The 19,091-nt window shown below is 35.7% G+C and overlaps 1 long non-coding RNA gene across 1 annotated transcript; it reads right to left on the reverse strand.

The window, feature by feature from the left end:
* Positions 1-6,221: 6,221 nt before the first annotated feature.
* LOC134652587 (uncharacterized) lies at positions 6,222-7,337 on the reverse strand. The gene is made up of 3 exons (XR_010097196.1): positions 7,251-7,337; positions 6,402-6,441; positions 6,222-6,301 (listed from the first exon to the last, which is right to left on the reverse strand). It is a non-coding gene; the product is annotated as an uncharacterized LOC134652587 (long non-coding RNA).
* Between the last annotated feature and the right edge of the window lie 11,754 nt (positions 7,338-19,091).

Here is a 19,091-nt window from a genome sequence, read left to right on the forward strand (position 1 = left end):
TTGAATAAATACGAACCAGGTTCTAGCAGCCCGCCAGCCCCGGCGGCATCTATGTATCAGGAAAACTTTCCCCCGACCCTCAGGACAACTGAGACGACTTCGGTGGCTGAAAGATCTACAATGGAGCCTGCGGTAATCGAACCAGCATATGCAAAAATAGTGACGACCCAAGCTGTGGTTCATAGTGATGCCACAGGTAACAATAATGTATCGTTTACATCACCTAAAAAGACAAGCCGTACTAAACCTAAACACAGGAAGCCCGAAGTGAGAAAAGAAGATGATAGTAATAATAGTATATCTGATAAAAACTTATTAAATATGGAAACTGATGACAATGACGTTCTACCAGAAATAACGAGCAAGCCAAAGGAAATAAATGAAAATAAACTTAAATTTAGTTCATTAATTGATAAATTAAAAGATATCATATTCATGAGAAACTTGACGATTGTTGAAAAAATAAAATTGGGAGTTCAAACTGGATTAGAATGGCTTTTATCTTTTGTTATGAAGAATATACTTGATATGTCCTGCTTAAAATCTTTTTTTAACGCCACAGATGGCTAATAACTTAAAGCAGTGCAGACTTAACATGTTGCAATGGAACGCACAAAGTATTAGACCAAAGTTAGCATCGTTTGAAAATCTACTTATTCAGGAGAAGATCCATATAGCGGCACTTAGTGAAACATGGTTAGATACCGACTGTTATTTTCGCATTAGTAATTATAATATATATAGGGCAGACAGATCGGATGGATATGGTGGTGTTGCAATCCTTACGCATAAATCAATCAAGTCTGAACATTGTCGTGTTCAACACCCTAATCCTGGTGTTCAAGTCGTCTACGTTAAAGTGTTTAATTGTGATCAAATTAAAAACGTGATTTCAGTTTACTGTCCGTCTAAAGTAGTGACTCAGCAGAGTGATTGGGATTTTATTTTTTCAATCGTGCAACATAACGTGATTATCATGGGCGACTTTAACGGTCATCACACCAATTGGTCATATAAAACGGATACTCGGGGTAGTCAAATATATGATTCTCTTGTGGACTGTAATCTAGTTTCTCTTAATGATCACAGCCACACAAGAGTGCGCTTAGTCAATGGAATGTTACAGGAGTCGTCTCCAGATATTTCTATAGTATCTACTGATATTTGTTTTGCATTAAATTGGAACGTTATTAAAGAATCACTAGGAAGTGATCACCTTATTATAAAGATTTCTACATATTTAAATTCTTGTGTTAAGTCTGTACCAAGGAGAAACTATAAAGAGGCTCAATGGAACGAGTACAGAATATATTTAGAAAATAAGTTTGCTGATTTGTCATTGCCTGAAGCTCCTCGAGAATCATATAATTGTTTTTTAAGTATTATAAATGAAGCTGCTGATCTTTTCATACCGTATATTAAAGTTAACAATAATCCAGCAAAAAAATTCCAACCAAAACCGTACTGGAACCAGGATTTATCCAAAGCCGTTGCAGAAAGACGTTTAGCTCTCTCATTGTTCAGACGAAATCCTACACCACAAAATCTTGAGCAACTTCAGGCTAAGATAAGAGACACTCAGAGACTTATTAGAACACGTAGAAATGAAAATTGGCAACAATTTTGCAACTCCATAAGCGAGTCCTCATCAGCCTCTGAAGTTTGGTCTCGGATGAAATGGGTAAAGGGCTATAGGTCCTCTCGGCCTCATGTTAGTGTAGAAAAAGCTCATAATCTTCTTTGTTCTCTGACGCCAGATTATGTGTCTCCGTCGACGCCAGTGATTGAGTCGGGTAGCACGGTTATAGACGAGCCATTTACATTACATGAATTAGATTCTTGCATTAAACCAAAAGATACGGCTCCGGGTCATGATGGGATAGCATTTTCTATGATTAAAAATCTGCCTGAGAAAGGAAAACTCTTACTATTATCATTGTACAATAATTTCTACTCCATAGGTTTTGTCCCTACTCAGTGGAGAGAAATTAGTGTAGTCCCGATACCTAAACCCGGAAGAGACCCCTCCTCTGACTCTGCTCTTCGACCAATCTCTTTAATTTCATGTCTGTGTAAAATATTTCACTCTATGATCAATAGGAGGTTGGAATGGTTCATAGAAAAAAGATGTATGTTTTCCGAGGAAACTGTTGGTTTTAGAAAGTGTCGATCATCTTTGGATAATTTAAGTAGCTTAGTTAGTCGGATTCAGACCGGATTTTCAAAAAATATGATCACCTTGGGGAGTTTCATAGATATTGAGAATGCATATAATAATGTAAATGTTCCCATTTTAATTGAAATACTTGACAGGCTACAAGTTGGACATCACATTTGTCGATATCTATGGAATTTCTTAAGGGAAAGATATCTCACAATACAAACTGATACATCTATGTTAAGAAGATCTACTGGTCGCGGGTTGGCTCAGGGAGATCCTACTTCGCCATTGCTTTTTAATGTTTATACTATGCATATTCAAAAATCACTTACAGGTGTTTACTTTTCACAATATGCAGATGATTATATTTTATATGTCACAAAGAAATCTATAGAGGAGGCCGAGGATGTATTACAAAAGTCCCTTAATGATTTTAACAAATGTCTGAATAATCTCGGTCTTGAAATATCTACATCTAAAACTAAGTTATGTTTGTTTAAAAAAGGTATTAATAGAAAACCTGTAAGCATCAAAATTAATGATAAAAAAATAGAGTTAGTTGAGTGTGTTAAGTATCTAGGAATGTGGTTGGATCGATCTCTTAGGTGGGAAAAACATATTAACGAATTGGTTCAAAAGGTTCAGAAATATTCCAATGTTTTAAAAGTTCTAGTTGGAGCGGGATGGGGTGTACACCCAAAACATCTCAGGAGATTATACTTTGCTATAATTCGTAGTCGAATAGATTATGCGTCTTTTCTTTATGACGATAGTTGCAATTCTCACTTGTACAAACTCGATAAAATTCAAAATCAGTCATTGAGGACTATCGGCGGTTTTATTAAGTCTACTCCTATACACGCAATGGAATGTGAACTGTGTGTGCAGCCGTTGCACATTCGTCGCACCTATTTAGCATCCAAGTGTTGGTTAAAATCTAGATCTTTTGAAAACAACACAACTATCAAACTCTTAGATGGATTAAATAATGACTTACAAGATCGAGACACTTTGCGAAATAAAAAGCCTCTTCTTCTTACTACCCATAATATGTATAAGTCAACAACTATGTATTCCAGTAAAGTATTGGAAATGTTTACTTTGGACAAATGGGTAAATCATATAGATGTTTCTAAATCTATTAATTTAAACATTACTTCTGTTGACAAATCTAAGCGCGAGTATGACAAAGTTTCCCTAAGAACTACTGTTAACGCTTTTTTACGTACCAATTACTCTGGATTTTACCGTATATTTACCGACGGTTCTAAAGAAAAAAACTCGTTAGGTGCTGCGATTTATGACCCTCAATTGAATGTATCGGTTAAATTACATTTAAAATATGATATGTCTATAATGCACGCCGAGTTGGTTGCCATTGCTGAGGCCTTATCCTACATCCAATCACTAGATTGCAATCACATAGTCATTCTGTCAGATTCTAAAAGTGCTTTGCAGCATATTGCTCGGTGTACCACGAACGCTCGATGTCTCCCAGTTGCCTATTCCATTTTGAATATAATTGACAAATTACAATTGCAAGATAAGACCATAATTCTGCAGTGGATTCCATCTCATGTAGGTATAGCCGGTAATGAAGTAGTGGATTCCATAGCCAGGCTGGCTTGTCATGATGGAGTAGAATGTAATACTTTACCTTTTTATACAGATTGTATCATTTTAGCCAAACAGAGAACCTATACTTTATGGAAAGAATACTTTGATAAGAGATCAACAGAAAAGGGTATTTGGTACAAGACGATCCAACCTCATCCTCTAATGACACCGTGGATTGATTGTTTTCTTAATAGACGTGATATTGTATTGATGATGAGACTACGTTCTGGACATATCCCATTGAACCAATTCGGTTACTTAATGAAGAAAGTTCCTTCTCCTAATTGTGATGAATGTGATGTATTAGAAGACGTGTACCATGTTATAATGGAATGTGTCCGGAATGAAGCTGCTCGGATACAATTGGCTTTTTCAAGCTATAATACTGGTGCTATGTTTCACTTTGATGTCGGGGGCTGCAATAGCGTTCTGGCTGCTCCTTTGTCGGACGCCGCCATGGCGCTATTGCAGCTCGTACGTAAGGCTATAGTTCGTAGAATAAGTTAATTTTAAGAACATATATTAATTTGTTGTTTTTTTTATGGAGCGACATGCTCACTTCTGTGACAAGCTCAAATAAAGAGAAAAAAAAAAAAAGTAGGTACCTAAGTAACTATAGCAACGTGCTACGTTGCAATTAATAATTTCAAATGGTGCTCACTCATGATGCACTTGAAAATAAAGTCACTATCGACAACAGTCAAAAATTTACAGAGTATCGGCTTGAAAACGTCATAACTACCCATTTTTTCTTGAGTGCCAGATAGAACGTTTAATTATTATTCGTTCACGTCAATAATATTTTAATAATTAGGAAGCGAGATTATCATCTATCAGTGACATTGTCTTTTTTTAATCATTTTCATTTGAAGGCTAGGTTTTTTATAATATGAGTATAAATATTAAGTTTATATAGTTTGTCAAAGTACTGTCTCATTTCAAACATCAGAGAGAATCATACTATCTTTGTCCTACACTAGTACTAGCACCACTGAGTATAGTTTTGTTCTTATTTACTGACAAATTTGGTTTAACCAACTATAATTAGGTTTGATAATTATTTAAATTACTTACAGATCGATATAGCAACGCACCGCCGCAGAGACCATAAACAACTAAATGCTTGCAATTAAACATTATTTTATTCTGAACTAACTTATTTGGTTTTGATTTTTTTATTCCAAATAGTACAATATTAATTAGGTATGTTACAATAATGGTGACATAATTGTATTGTAAATATTTTTGACCGCGTTCCTTTGGAATGGAATTTTGGATCTATATTTGAAGTAAGCGTCATCAATCGATACCTATTCCACACATACATATATGTAGTTCATAGGGTGTACTTTCGTTTGGGCCAAATAGCTTTCGCCAAATTTCACTTCCCAACAAACTTATCGCAATAGTTTCATTTCCCAAAGGAACCTTTAGCAAAGTTACACTTGGCATATAATTTATTTGGTCAAATTATCATTTGGCATGATTTTACTTTATCAAATGTTATTAGGACAAAAACTTATTTAGCATCTCTATTTAAATTTGAACCTAAATTTGTTCTGTTAGAATTTTGAATTTATATAATATTTCTACTCAGAATCAGTAGCTTTCTCCATTCCTACTGAGAAAAAATATCCCCAAGCTTTTGTTGCATTTGTATGAAATTTTGGGGACACTTTTTTTCTCGTATTAACGCCATGCAATGTTTTGGGACATGTAAGTTATGCTTAATGATATAATGATACATTTGACTAAATAATACTTGGTAAAATGAAACTTGTCCAAGTAATTATTTGCTAAACAATAACCTGCCAAAAAAGACTATTGCTAACTGAAAAATTGCGATAAGTTGTTTTGCCAAACATTTTTTTTGGGAAATGATAATTTGGGAAACATAGTTTGGGATGTGATACTTTGGGAATCGTTTTTGGCCCATTAAACATTAGTAAACCAGTTCATAGATTTATACAATTAAGTAAAAATAGTTCGTGAGTTAAATGCGCGCCAATACCAGAGACGATCGTCAAGGCCGTATCAAAACCAGTTCAAACCCATAACAAATGTTAATTTAGAATCGACCTCATAATCTGTTTTTTTTTTCTCCATTCGTCCCTTTAGTTTTAGTCGAGTGGGTGTATAGTATTTTGTGCAAAAGGTACATGTGTATTAAGGGTTCTTAAAATTCAAGGGCCTAATGCAAAAAGAGTTTTTTTTAAACGAGGCAGAGAATTTGAAGACCTAATTTTGTGGAATTGCAGCGTTGCACACAATATTTTTTTCTAAATTAGCAGATGATATAAAATTGAGGTCGAGGAAAAGTTTTTCCGTATTTTATATAGGTACTTAGAATAGTTGGTCAGGGATACCGTACTTAAAAGCTAAATTAAAAGCTTTGCTAAATTTCTCTCGCCAAGTCTCACTTTAAATAAAAACTCAATGAACATCCATGAAAATATTTCTATTGCAGGAATTATAACATGAGATAATCGGTTAGTCGGAAATCTCTGCTGTGGCGATGTATATCTGAAAATCAAAAAATATTTATTAAAATAATTCAAATTCAAGCGAACTATGTACTGTATGTACAGACCTACGTTTTATGCCAATGTTTCGTTGAACAAACCTTTTCTTATTAGTTATTTTCCGATGTTATTAATCGAAATCTGTAAAAAAGAATAAAACATTTTTGAACACATATTGAATACCTAATAATGACCCACATAAACATGTATAGATATCAAAATATTAGAGATCTAAATGGGTTCCAAGATCTGTAGAAAATCAGATACGCTTACTTAGGATAAATTGAGGCTCATGACTGGATTTGGCTAGTCTTTAAGAGCAAACCAATTTTTGGTAGAGAAAGATATGTTGACCTTCCAATATAAAAATAGCGTACAACACGGCATCGCTTGCACGCAGCCAGTAGACACCAGGGGCCCGTTTCTCAAGAGCTTGTAACTTGTAATACAAGTGGAAGTCCCTTTTTAACAAAAGCTGTCAAAAAGTGACACCATTGTTGTAACATTGCAGTGCAAAATTAACTTAAACTAATCACGAACTAAATAAACTCCCATGCATAGTGGTGCATTTTATCCACAAGAGTGGCAAAGTACCTAATCCGATGCAAATTTTAAGGTGTTTCCTCATGTTGACTGATAGAATTGGTTTATAATTGGTTATTTTAAATAACAGATTCATTTGAATTTGATTTGTATTTGTAATTTGTAATTTTTACAGTTTCTTTCACATGGGAGCAAAGTTTCTTTAACCCTCATGCCCTGAAACCCTTGCAACGCTCAAGATTCGACTATTCAAACCAGTTGCTACCCTCAATTTGGAATATTTCGTTTGCTCGGCTATCAATATTAGCACGAGAGTTAAACAACGACTTGGTACTTTATCTATTATGGTTTCTAGTCATCAGTTTGACTAGTGATCACTATAATATAAGTGTTAATGTGTGACTTACTCAGGAATATGATGCCCAGCTTTTTCTTTGCATAATGCGTAGAATGTTTCGCTGACAGGTGACTGCGGAATAAATGTCTATGAGATTTTTTGTTTCTTTAAACGCTACGACAAAAAAGTTCACTTCAAATTTTCCTGTTAAATGTTTATCTTTATTTGTACTCGATCTATACGAATATTCTTAACAAATGCAAGAGTTTTTTTAACATCTCACCGACACCTACCCTAAGGGCCACCCTACATTTAGCGTCGGCGTCTGGTCAGCGCTATGGAAAATGACGTCGCTGCGCAGTTGCGTCGACGTTGCGTCGAGCAGCGGCCATAGAGTTGTAGACGCCGACGCTCGAAAGACGCTAAATGTGGGGTAGCCCTAAAGGATGACCCACGCTAGACCGGCCGTGCCTGGGCCGAGGCACCCGACATGTAATTTTCTAATACCGCTGATCGGTGAGCACGTGATGCTTTCCATAGAAAAAAATCGCCGGTAGCTTCGGCCCGGACCCGGCCCGGTCTAACGTGAGTCATCCTTAACACTACCAACCTGGGTTTCACTTTTATGTTACCAGGAACATGCGAAATATAGCAATATCGTTTATTGCAAACCATGGTAGGTATAATACAATAGATGTTACAATAGAAAAAGATCACATGGCACCCTGGTAGGGTATGGCAATTATCCTTAAGACTACATTAACTAAATATAATATTTAGTTCACTTAAATATACTTTTAATTATAGTCTGTCAAGCCGGATATGTCAGTAGCAATGTAAACCAAACTAAAATATGGTATCCCTAGGAAACGAACAAAAAGCAGCAATGTACATCGAACATCGATGAAATGTAAACAAAACAGTTCCACAGATAAGATATAAATGACACGCGATTTTCGAATAATTCAAACGTAGTGTTGCTAACCCGCGATTTTTCAAATCTGCCGCCTTTTTCTACTGACAAGATTAGCTTGAACGAGATATTTGTTACTTACTTATATTTGCTGTGAACCAAATAAATTATATAGGTATTATCATAGTATTATTAAACCAACCCCCAAGGAGGTCACCATATAGGCCCATCCAAATGTAAACTGACATCAGAATGATATCTAATTAATGTCATTTAGTTATCATGGGTCTCGCTCGCACCAATACATGCATGAACAGAGGGGCTACCATGAAAACGTGAGCGTCAGGATGACAGGACCATGATGGCTATTTAAAACGAGTGTTACTCCAAGATTTAGTACCTATTTAGTACCTGACATCAAATATTTACAGTAACACTCGTTATAAATAGCCATCATGGTCCTGTCATCCTGACGCTCACGCGAAAACCGAAATTCGAAAAATTGCGGGGATCTTTTACTCCAATGAAGGCGTAATTAGAGTGACAGAGAAAAATTTCCGCAATTTGCGAACTTCGATTTTCGCGGTTATAGCCCAGGTACGAGCGAAATGCAATGAATATTTTGCTGACATGCAAATTATTCATCATTAAATAATAAATTATTTCTTAGCTATAGGTACTTAGTAAAACACAGTTTATTGTTGGATCCATTAGATAACGAGGGGAGGCCTTTGCCCAGCAGTGGGACACCAAAATAGGCTAGAGAACCGAGAACCGAACCATTAGATAATAAAGTATAGTTAGTAAAACGCAACATCTTTTTTAAAATCTAACGCATTTAAAGGCGGTTTAATATTAAGTAATGGAAAAAATTTAAAAATAAACAATAGGCTACATGACTATTTTTTTTATGGTATCGATCGATCGGGTTTGTTTTTAGGATCAAATGTCTATATGGGACCCATTGCATTAAAGTAACACAAAAGTCAGAAATTGTAGTCAAAGTCCGACAGTCGCACTTCACTCGCGAAACGCCCTATACAAAACGGCCAGAGGCCGTGACGTCATCGCCCATCTTGTAGTATGGACAAAACAAGAAAATTGCGTTTTTGTCGGTGAAATATTGCGTTTATGTATATAGTTGCTATACAATATTTTTTTGGATGAAATGTAAGGAATCGAATGGTACCCTTACTTTTATCGTTTTTGGAAGTAAAAATAAAACTTAAATTTTGAAACTTTCAGGTCCTGTAATTTTGTAATTTTTCAATATTTTATTTTAATATCCACATTATTGTGATAAATTGCTCGTTTGATATCTATTTTACTAGATTTTGTTATAAAATTCAACATGTGTCATCATCCCTATTGTGCCACATTTGTATTGGTTTTATATACTTACCGATAGTCTTCGTTGTCATTATCGACACACTGCAGAGAAAAAATGGAATTTAAACCAGAGCCGAATCTGCTTGTAATAATAATAGTGTACTTACTTCTACCAATACATATTGAGATGGTATTGGGGGTTGATTAAATATATCAATCTAAATCGTTGGATCATAAGGAGAGAACCTACATGTAATTACTGTCCTATGAAAGGGGTCTGAGCTACTTTGGGGTGTCTGTAGAGAAAATGCGCATGGCGATTTATATACTTGAATTTATTATCGCAAATTTGTTGGGTATTGTGCGTTCCTATGAAAAATTCCACAAGGCATTAGTTTCCTAGAAGTCAATTATTCGTGCTTGGATATAAACTCAATAAGTAATCTTTGCACTGTGTAATACAAATATGAAGTGCAACCTATGCCTTTTATTGCTCGAACCATTACCAGAATTTGATGAAGTCTTTATACAATAACAATAACCAACGCACATACCCCCCTGGGAAACATCTTGGTATCTCCTACTCGTCGAACCAGGAAAAACCCAGGAAAACCTTTGGCTCGACTCTTAATACTCTAAATTATAATGTCTAGATACATCGGTGCTTACACGTTTCAATTTGTTTAACAATAACAATTAACAATCTACTCGTAATTTCCAAGACAGTATACACAGCATAATTGCGAATGACGGTTTAACATGATTAGTCGGTAATATTCAACTACAAAGTATAATATCGGAATTTCCATCGACAATTCATTTAAGTACATCCAATCATCTGCGGGAACTTGAATCCCTGATTCTATAAATGTATTTAACCATATTTATTAGGTAACACTAATGAGGGTCGAACTCATTATATATAATTATAGAATGTCACCTTTAAATACTCGTAGTATAGTTTGACAGACTATAGGTAACATTATTAACACTTGGCCTAATGCTAGGTACTTAACTGGGTTATATCGCCCGACTGGAACCACTGATTCTAGATTTGATTTTATACAATACAAGGTTAGATAACACTTGGCGATATTTCGTAGTAAGAGTTAATTTAATGGTCACCGCCGTCCTCTCTAGCGTCTCGAATCTGAGTGTCCCTCATCTCATCCCATCTCATCCCCAGCGAACCCTTACAAAATACCAACTTATCTCTACTTAACCTAGGGTCGACTTTATTAACAGTGAATAAAATACATTCTCGCTAGAAGTGTCTGCACATCCCCGTTTGTCATGGCGTCACTGTAGTTGCTCGTACGGGACGCGTTCTTCTCTCTCCCTCCAACTTATGGCGCCAACAGGCTGGTGGTGCTCTGCCTCGCTCGTACAAGGATGTCAAGTGCCCGGCCGCAGGCGACGCGCGCGCAGGGATTGCTTTGCACATGTTCACTGAAACATTCGAATAGACCAAAGTAGATACTGCTGCGTATCGTATTGTAGACCTTAGGGTCATATGTTGAGATTCTAGATTAGTTTACCATTGTGTACAGTGACGGCCCTCTATCTCTCCCAGTGAAAGCTAGAATAGAAGTTGTTTTGCGTAGTTTTTGTAATTTCCTCGAAACTATACATCGAATAACCATAAATTACAACCTTTTTGCTCATGGTTTCACTTTAAATTATCGTTGTTTATTTTAGCCTGTCGTTTTTGTCCGTCTAACTATTTTAAATTTATTGCTTCCTCATGATGGGTCAATGGTTTTAAAACTATTAGGGGCCTACGTATGAGAACCTATTGGGCCATCTCACACCCCTCTCTGGGTAGATGACCAAAACTACATCGTTCTCTTTTGGTCTTCTACACAAACTATTTAGGTCATTCGAGAATCTTAGTAACCCTCCAACTCTCCCTACAAATATCTGTCAATATTAACGAAACTAACACTAGTCAACTCAAGGTTAAGTGTAAAATGTCTTTCTAAACAAAAGTCTATTATGGGGCTTGTAGTGGGCAATAAACAAATAACTTTAGCGCTGGCGCCTATCCTTTTGTGCGGCCTACCCGGCTATTGAACATGGAGTGTCGGACTGCTGTATACATCAAGTATAATTATAATAAACAGTAAGCATACAATAGACAGTAAGCATTCTGCTTTTGGCTAATACAAGTAAAGCGTATGATCGTGTCAACCACGACATTTTATTTAACAAATTATACGGAATAGGGATACGTGGAGACGTCCACAACTGGTTCAAGGCCTATCTGAAGAACAGAATCTATTTACTTGAAGTAAAACATTATGATATTAAAAGGAAAACCGCTGAGAAATTATATTCAGAAACTAAACAAATTACATGTTCTTGTTCCATTCCGCAAGGTAGTGTCCTAGATTGTATCCTATTTTTGATTTACATTAACGACCTGTATACCAACATGTGAGCAATGAAGATATTCTATTCTATTCTATTATTTCGTACGATACTTTAACTTAGGCCGTTGCCTAACGTCTATGAGACTAAAATATATCTCTCAGAAAGGAAAACATCATATTTTCTAACTTCCTGTCTAACAATGGGATTCAATTAAGGCTGTATGTTCGACACAGTGTGTTTATATAATTATAAATTCATTTAAAACAAGTTACCGAGCCCGTAAGTTACAGTTTATAGCAACAAGATCTCTTGACTCATCCATCATCAAACAATTAACCTTGTATTCACTCACCATTTTCTTCTAAGTTACATTCATCCTTCTCCATTCAAAATCACGCAATACTCTGGCCAGAGATTTTTCACACTAAGTTCACACGTATTACAATTAATTTGTTACTTATATTTGATTTCCCATTCCTTTCTGATATTTACTATTTACCCGCCAAATTTACATTTGTTGACAAAAACGCCTATATTTTTGTCAAGAGATCTCGCCTCATAAAACTGCATTTAAAACAAACCTTTCCGTGTCCATGTTATCTCAACTATGGTAAGATTGCAATTGATAAGATCTTGTGGTATAACAAAATTTACTTTCCTTCATTTATGAGATTACTGTCATGACACTCATGATATCAAAACTCCTTTGTTAATTGTTTTCTTTGGAGTCTTTAAATATTGTTATAATAGAGATGTCTATAATGTTGTAATATGGTTTTAAAATTTAGTAAGTCACTTGATTTTTTTTTCAAAGAAATAATAGTTCGAACAGACAATGGCCTGGCCACACGTTACAGAGTCATTTCGTCAAGGAGCGGAACATGAACTGCTATAAATATCGTTCGTCTAATACGGGAGTGTTTAATTCTCTAGCTCTGTTGCGTCCAACAGAGGAGAGGCGCAAGAACAGTTGCTCCTAAACGTAAATGACGATAGGTTTGATTGACTAGACCGGGTCTGTCATCCATAACGCCAAAACTTCTAGAATTGAAATCGTTTGCTGCGTACATAGGGCCTGTCTCCAGTAATAAGTGTGATTGCTACGTAGCCTTTTCGTATGGAGGGTCAGCAAGTGCACATGTGCACTATATGATATGTTTTTTTTATATATAGTATTTGATGTTAACGGTACCATTTCGTTTTTTTTTTTATTTATTTTTTTCTTGGCCTGTGCCGACCCTCAGCGCTTCAAATAGAGGTGGTGTCAGGTTATCCTATGTAAACCGTATAACCGTGGTCTATATTGGCAATTAATCGAATCCCTATTCTCCATGACGTAGTAACGTCGAAGCATCCCTTAAATGTGTACAAGATTATAGGCCTCAATAAAAATAAGATAGGCAAATATAATTTTGTTCCAAGAACAAAGAAAACCCATCAAATAGCGTCCTCAGAGGTTATCCCCATCCGGTTGGACTCCCTCCAATTCCGCGTCAAAACTGCCAGTATACATCAGAGCTTTTCTACCTGAGATCAAATCTAGTTGCTTATTAAAACCAGGCACATAATGTTACATGTAATTCTCTAATATTGTCTGTTCAAACTTGCTAACGACAACTCTACTTGCTTCCCAAACCCCCCAACGTAAAGCAATTGAATTAGTGTCATCTGTAAAATTACTATCATGGACTATTAGAACGGGCAATTATAAATGATTAGTTTCAATTACTAATATTCATCTTTAATACCAAATATATAAACGCATTTAATGTGAAATACAGCATCAATTGAAATAAATAATTATTTTTGTAACTTTGATTACAGGAAGATTTGTGTAATAAAATGTGCGTATAAATCTATAATTTAAAACGGTAATAAATTTGTGACATACATACATACTACATGACCTTTGGAATAAATTACACACTCTTACTCAGTTTACTACCGCGAATACTACTAAGTTTTGCACTATTATTCGGTTTTCCTTAAGTTTCTCAATTCTAACAAATGCATCAACATCAACTCTACTAGAGCTCTACATAATTTATGTAATCTCGTTAACCTCATAACAACCGAATTAACCTTCTTATCATAAAGGTAAAAGCCCTTCGCTACAGAAGCTCGCATATTATTAACTTTATATTATATGAGTTACTATTTATTCGGCGGCATTAAAACTCGGTCTAGATATCTCACTCTCTGCTATAAATAAAATACCACGCCTGTCACATCTCGCCATCAACAACTCTATTGTATTAGGTACGTCCTATGGTCAATATTTCTACAACAGCATTCGTACCACGCTATATACTCTTGAACCACCCAGGCAAACTTTCTGGTCCTATAGTTGTTTGGTACCTGTTTCGCGCCTATTCGCAACCTTTAAGGTGAATTATAAGCCATAGTCTAAACTCTAGGCAATCAAATAAAACTTACAGCTACAGGGGACTATTTAGCTCTCAATTTAGCACAAAATATCTGCGTCACTGTACACAAAACACACAAAATAAAATCCATTGAAATAAAGATAGGTATACTGTCTTGGAATTTTTGTTTGTTAAACATTATAACAAAACTGAGACTAATAATGATTTTAATTGAAGTATGTTCGCACTCTAGGTAGCCTAATACCCCTCTCAGACCCTTCTCAAGTATGTAAACATTGTGATCGTCATATTAATTTAATAAAATTTAAGATTTCCTACGTTGTGTTTGATTTTAAAAGCAAAAGTTCTTTTTCTAGTTGTGTCTATTTTTTTGTAATTTAATTTAGACACAAAGTCTAGATCCTGCGGTCACGGAGCCACGTGAGATGGTATTGGGGGTTGATTAAATATATCAATCTAAATCGTTGGATCATAAGGAGAGAACCTACATGTAATTACTGTCCTATGAAAGGGGTCTGAGCTACTTTGGGGTGTCTGTAGAGAAAATGCGCATGGCGATTTATATACTTGAATTTATTATCGCAAATTTGTTGGGTATTGTGCGTTCCTATGAAAAATTCCACAAGGCATTAGTTTCCTAGAAGTCAATTATTCGTGCTTGGATATAAACTCAATAAGTAATCTTTGCACTGTGTAATACAAATATGAAGTGCAACCTATGCCTTTTATTGCTCGAACCATTACCAGAATTTGATGAAGTCTTTATACAATAACAATAACCAACGCACATACCCCCCTGGGAAACATCTTGGTATCTCCTACTCGTCGAACCAGGAAAAACCCAGGAAAACCTTTGGCTCGACTCTTAATACTCTAAATTATAATGTCTAGATACATCGGTGCTTACACGTTTCAATTTGTTTAACAATAACAATTAACAATCTACTCGTAATTTCCAAGACAGTATACACAGCATAATTGCGAATGACGGTTTAACATGATTAGTCGGTAATATTCAACTACAAAGTATAATATCGGAATTTCCATCGACAATTCATTTAAGTACATCCAATCATCTGCGGGAACTTGAATCCCTGATTCTATAAATGTATTTAACCATATTTATTAGGTAACACTAATGAGGGTCGAACTCATTATATATAATTATAGAATGTCACCTTTAAATACTCGTAGTATAGTTTGACAGACTATAGGTAACATTATTAACACTTGGCCTAATGCTAGGTACTTAACTGGGTTATATCGCCCGACTGGAACCACTGATTCTAGATTTGATTTTATACAATACAAGGTTAGATAACACTTGGCGATATTTCGTAGTAAGAGTTAATTTAATGGTCACCGCCGTCCTCTCTAGCGTCTCGAATCTGAGTGTCCCTCATCTCATCCCATCTCATCCCCAGCGAACCCTTACAAAATACCAACTTATCTCTACTTAACCTAGGGTCGACTTTATTAACAGTGAATAAAATACATTCTCGCTAGAAGTGTCTGCACATCCCCGTTTGTCATGGCGTCACTGTAGTTGCTCGTACGGGACGCGTTCTTCTCTCTCCCTCCAACTTATGGCGCCAACAGGCTGGTGGTGCTCTGCCTCGCTCGTACAAGGATGTCAAGTGCCCGGCCGCAGGCGACGCGCGCGCAGGGATTGCTTTGCACATGTTCACTGAAACATTCGAATAGACCAAAGTAGATACTGCTGCGTATCGTATTGTAGACCTTAGGGTCATATGTTGAGATTCTAGATTAGTTTACCATTGTGTACAGTGACGGCCCTCTATCTCTCCCAGTGAAAGCTAGAATAGAAGTTGTTTTGCGTAGTTTTTGTAATTTCCTCGAAACTATACATCGAATAACCATAAATTACAACCTTTTTGCTCATGGTTTCACTTTAAATTATCGTTGTTTATTTTAGCCTGTCGTTTTTGTCCGTCTAACTATTTTAAATTTATTGCTTCCTCATGATGGGTCAATGGTTTTAAAACTATTAGGGGCCTACGTATGAGAACCTATTGGGCCATCTCAATATATTATATATCCATTATCCAGCACAATGGTATGAATTATATTCTAGTTCGTTCGTAGCAAACCTCCTGCGTACTTCTTCAAAAATATGTATCAGTAAGGTTTAATAGTATGTTGGTGTCCGATGCATGAATAGTCATTGCAGATTTGTTAATCACACCTGTACTATAGTGACGGCAACCATCAGCATGAAGGCGATCATCAGAAGCGCTTTGCGAACCATCATCATCTAGAATGTAAAGGCAAAAAAATCATCAAAGTTAAGATTTGTAGAAATATTTTAATAAATTCATCATCTTCCTCGCGTTGTCCCACCATTTTGCCACGGCTCATGGGAGCCTGGGGTCCGCTTGGCAACTAATCCCAATAATTGGCGTAGGCGCTAGTTTTGACGTAAGCGTAAATATTTTAACTAGTATTTTTAAAATAGCACCTAGTTGAATTTGGACGTCAAGTCTTCCTAACTGCACCAACCTTCTTAGTCTGGCGTTAAATTAAACACAAGTCGTCTCCTTCACGATTTTCGTAGACATCTCTTCTAAATACCTAAAACTGGTATGGATGTGTTCCTCGTGGTCTCTAGAATACGAATTGACCGGTTTTAGTTTATGGAGAGGGGGACGTGTCGATAAAAAGGGGGGGAATGTGGGCGGCCGACCAGCATTGATATTTGTTCACATCTTGAGTCCTATGGGACCGATCGGTTCGTTTGAGGTGTCGTTTGAAAGAGTATTAAACGTGCTATTATTGCTTCATAATAACTGTAGTCATAACTGTAGTCGTTTAGAAAATATTTTAAAATATATGATTTTTTACCGTGCATGGATGGCATAAGTACTGACAAAACATGCGTCTAACTCAATAAATTATAACTTTACCGCAATTAATGTTATTACAAAATATACGAGAAATTTCATTAGCTTTCTAAAAACATAAGGTTTATTGGTGTATGGTATTATATAACCATGTAATGATGAATTTTGTTCAGCATGGGTCACTACGCACCGTCACGTAAATGGCGGGCGACCGACCACAACTGTTCATTGTTTCTCGGGTTCTATTTTACTGATCAATTGGTGATGGATACCATTAGAAAGAATGTTAAATGTACAATAATTGGTTTCTAATAACCGTAGTCATAACTGTAGTCATTTACAAAATAATTGAAAATATATGATTTTTACCGTGCATGGACATAAGTACTGGTAAAACATGCTTCTAACTCAATAGATTATAACATTACCGCAATAAATATTTTCAAAATATACGGGAAATTTTATGAGCTATCCAAAAATATAAGTTTTATTGCTTTATAATGTTGTATAACTACGTAATCATGAATTTTGTTCAGCATGGGTACTGTGCACCGTCACGTAAATGGAGCCCGGCCATCGTTGAGTTTTCATTATATTTCAGGTTCTATTTTTCTGATACATGGTGGATACCATTTGCAAGCATATTAAATTTTCTGTGAATACTCGATTGTTTGAAATCTGAGGCCCAAAATAACCATTTTAAAAATATTAAAGAAAATGTTTAATTTTTACCTTAGAGGTTTGCTTAGTGACTGAAATAATTTGAGAAAGAGATAATGTAGTAAATATAGCGTGAAATTTTTAGAGTAAAATCAGCAAACTATTTATTAACTTTCCAAAAATATTGTTTAGTTACCGTACAACTATAAACATATATGTAGGTATGCCAGGACCAATTTCGCCAAGCAAGCAAACACACGGCGCGGCGAGCGCCTGGTAGACCAGCAGCATTCTATTATTGTTTGACAGTACATTTTATAATGTAGGTATCCAAAATGATAAAATATCGATATAAATGATGGTTTGTTTGTTTTGTTTTTTTATCACAGGAAACTTAAGTATAGTTTGACTCTTTTGACAAAAGCCCAGTTCTAGGTTCATAACATCGTTAAGTTCGTAGCTTTCATGATTGCAAAACCACTGCATATGAAGTACTTAATATCTGTGTTGTTATTTGACTCACGCGTCTACACGTAAAACGTTTTCAAACCCACTCCGTAGTTAATAATTTAAAATCACCTTTTTAGTGAGATCTGAGGCTTGTGGCGTTAAAGAGATATTTGTCGCCGCACGCTCCAGGATGCAAAATAAGTGACTACTATTTGAGTACCAGCGTATGTCCACATAATAACTATCCGTGAAGTCCGGTTTTAAGTATAGTAATAGTAAGATAAGGTCAATATTGAGTAAACTATCTATATTATATTTATTTACTATTTTATTTTACGGTCTAATTTATAGTTTTTGCTTACCTATTGATTCATTGGCGTTTGGCATTGTAGTTTTAGCTTGTAAGTATGACTCTATTGACAGTTATAAGATGTACTACGGTATTTAAATAACGCTCGTCTGTAACTACATGATCTTAGATCTATAATAGCGACTCATAACTTCTCTGTTCGACTGTAAGTCATACAAGAGAGTTAAGTAGCGATTGCGATATAAAAAGCTATAAGTAGAAGGCTTTATCACACGTTTAGAACCTTAAGTGCAAATTGCAGATTATTACTCATATAGATGTTAAGGTTGTTCAATTCACTTTGAGCTATAAGCTATAATACTAGCAGCTTAACATGCAATATAGCGCCCAAAACAGCTACTGTAGATCTTAAATCTTTAGATGAACCTTTTAAACACTTTTATCTCACCAGAGCCTGTAAACTGTAAACTAAGACTATAGATGTAGCTATTCTAGAGCCAGGCTGTTAGGTAAGAAAATAGGTGCTAAGTGTCGCCTAATTGTTTGTTGGGATTTATATGACGGTGCGCAGTGACCCATGCTGAACAAAATTCATTATTACTTGGTTATATAATATCATACGCCAATA

This window comes from Cydia amplana, chromosome 12 (genome assembly GCF_948474715.1).
Source record: "Cydia amplana chromosome 12, ilCydAmpl1.1, whole genome shotgun sequence".
NCBI lineage: Eukaryota > Metazoa > Arthropoda > Insecta > Lepidoptera > Tortricidae > Cydia > Cydia amplana.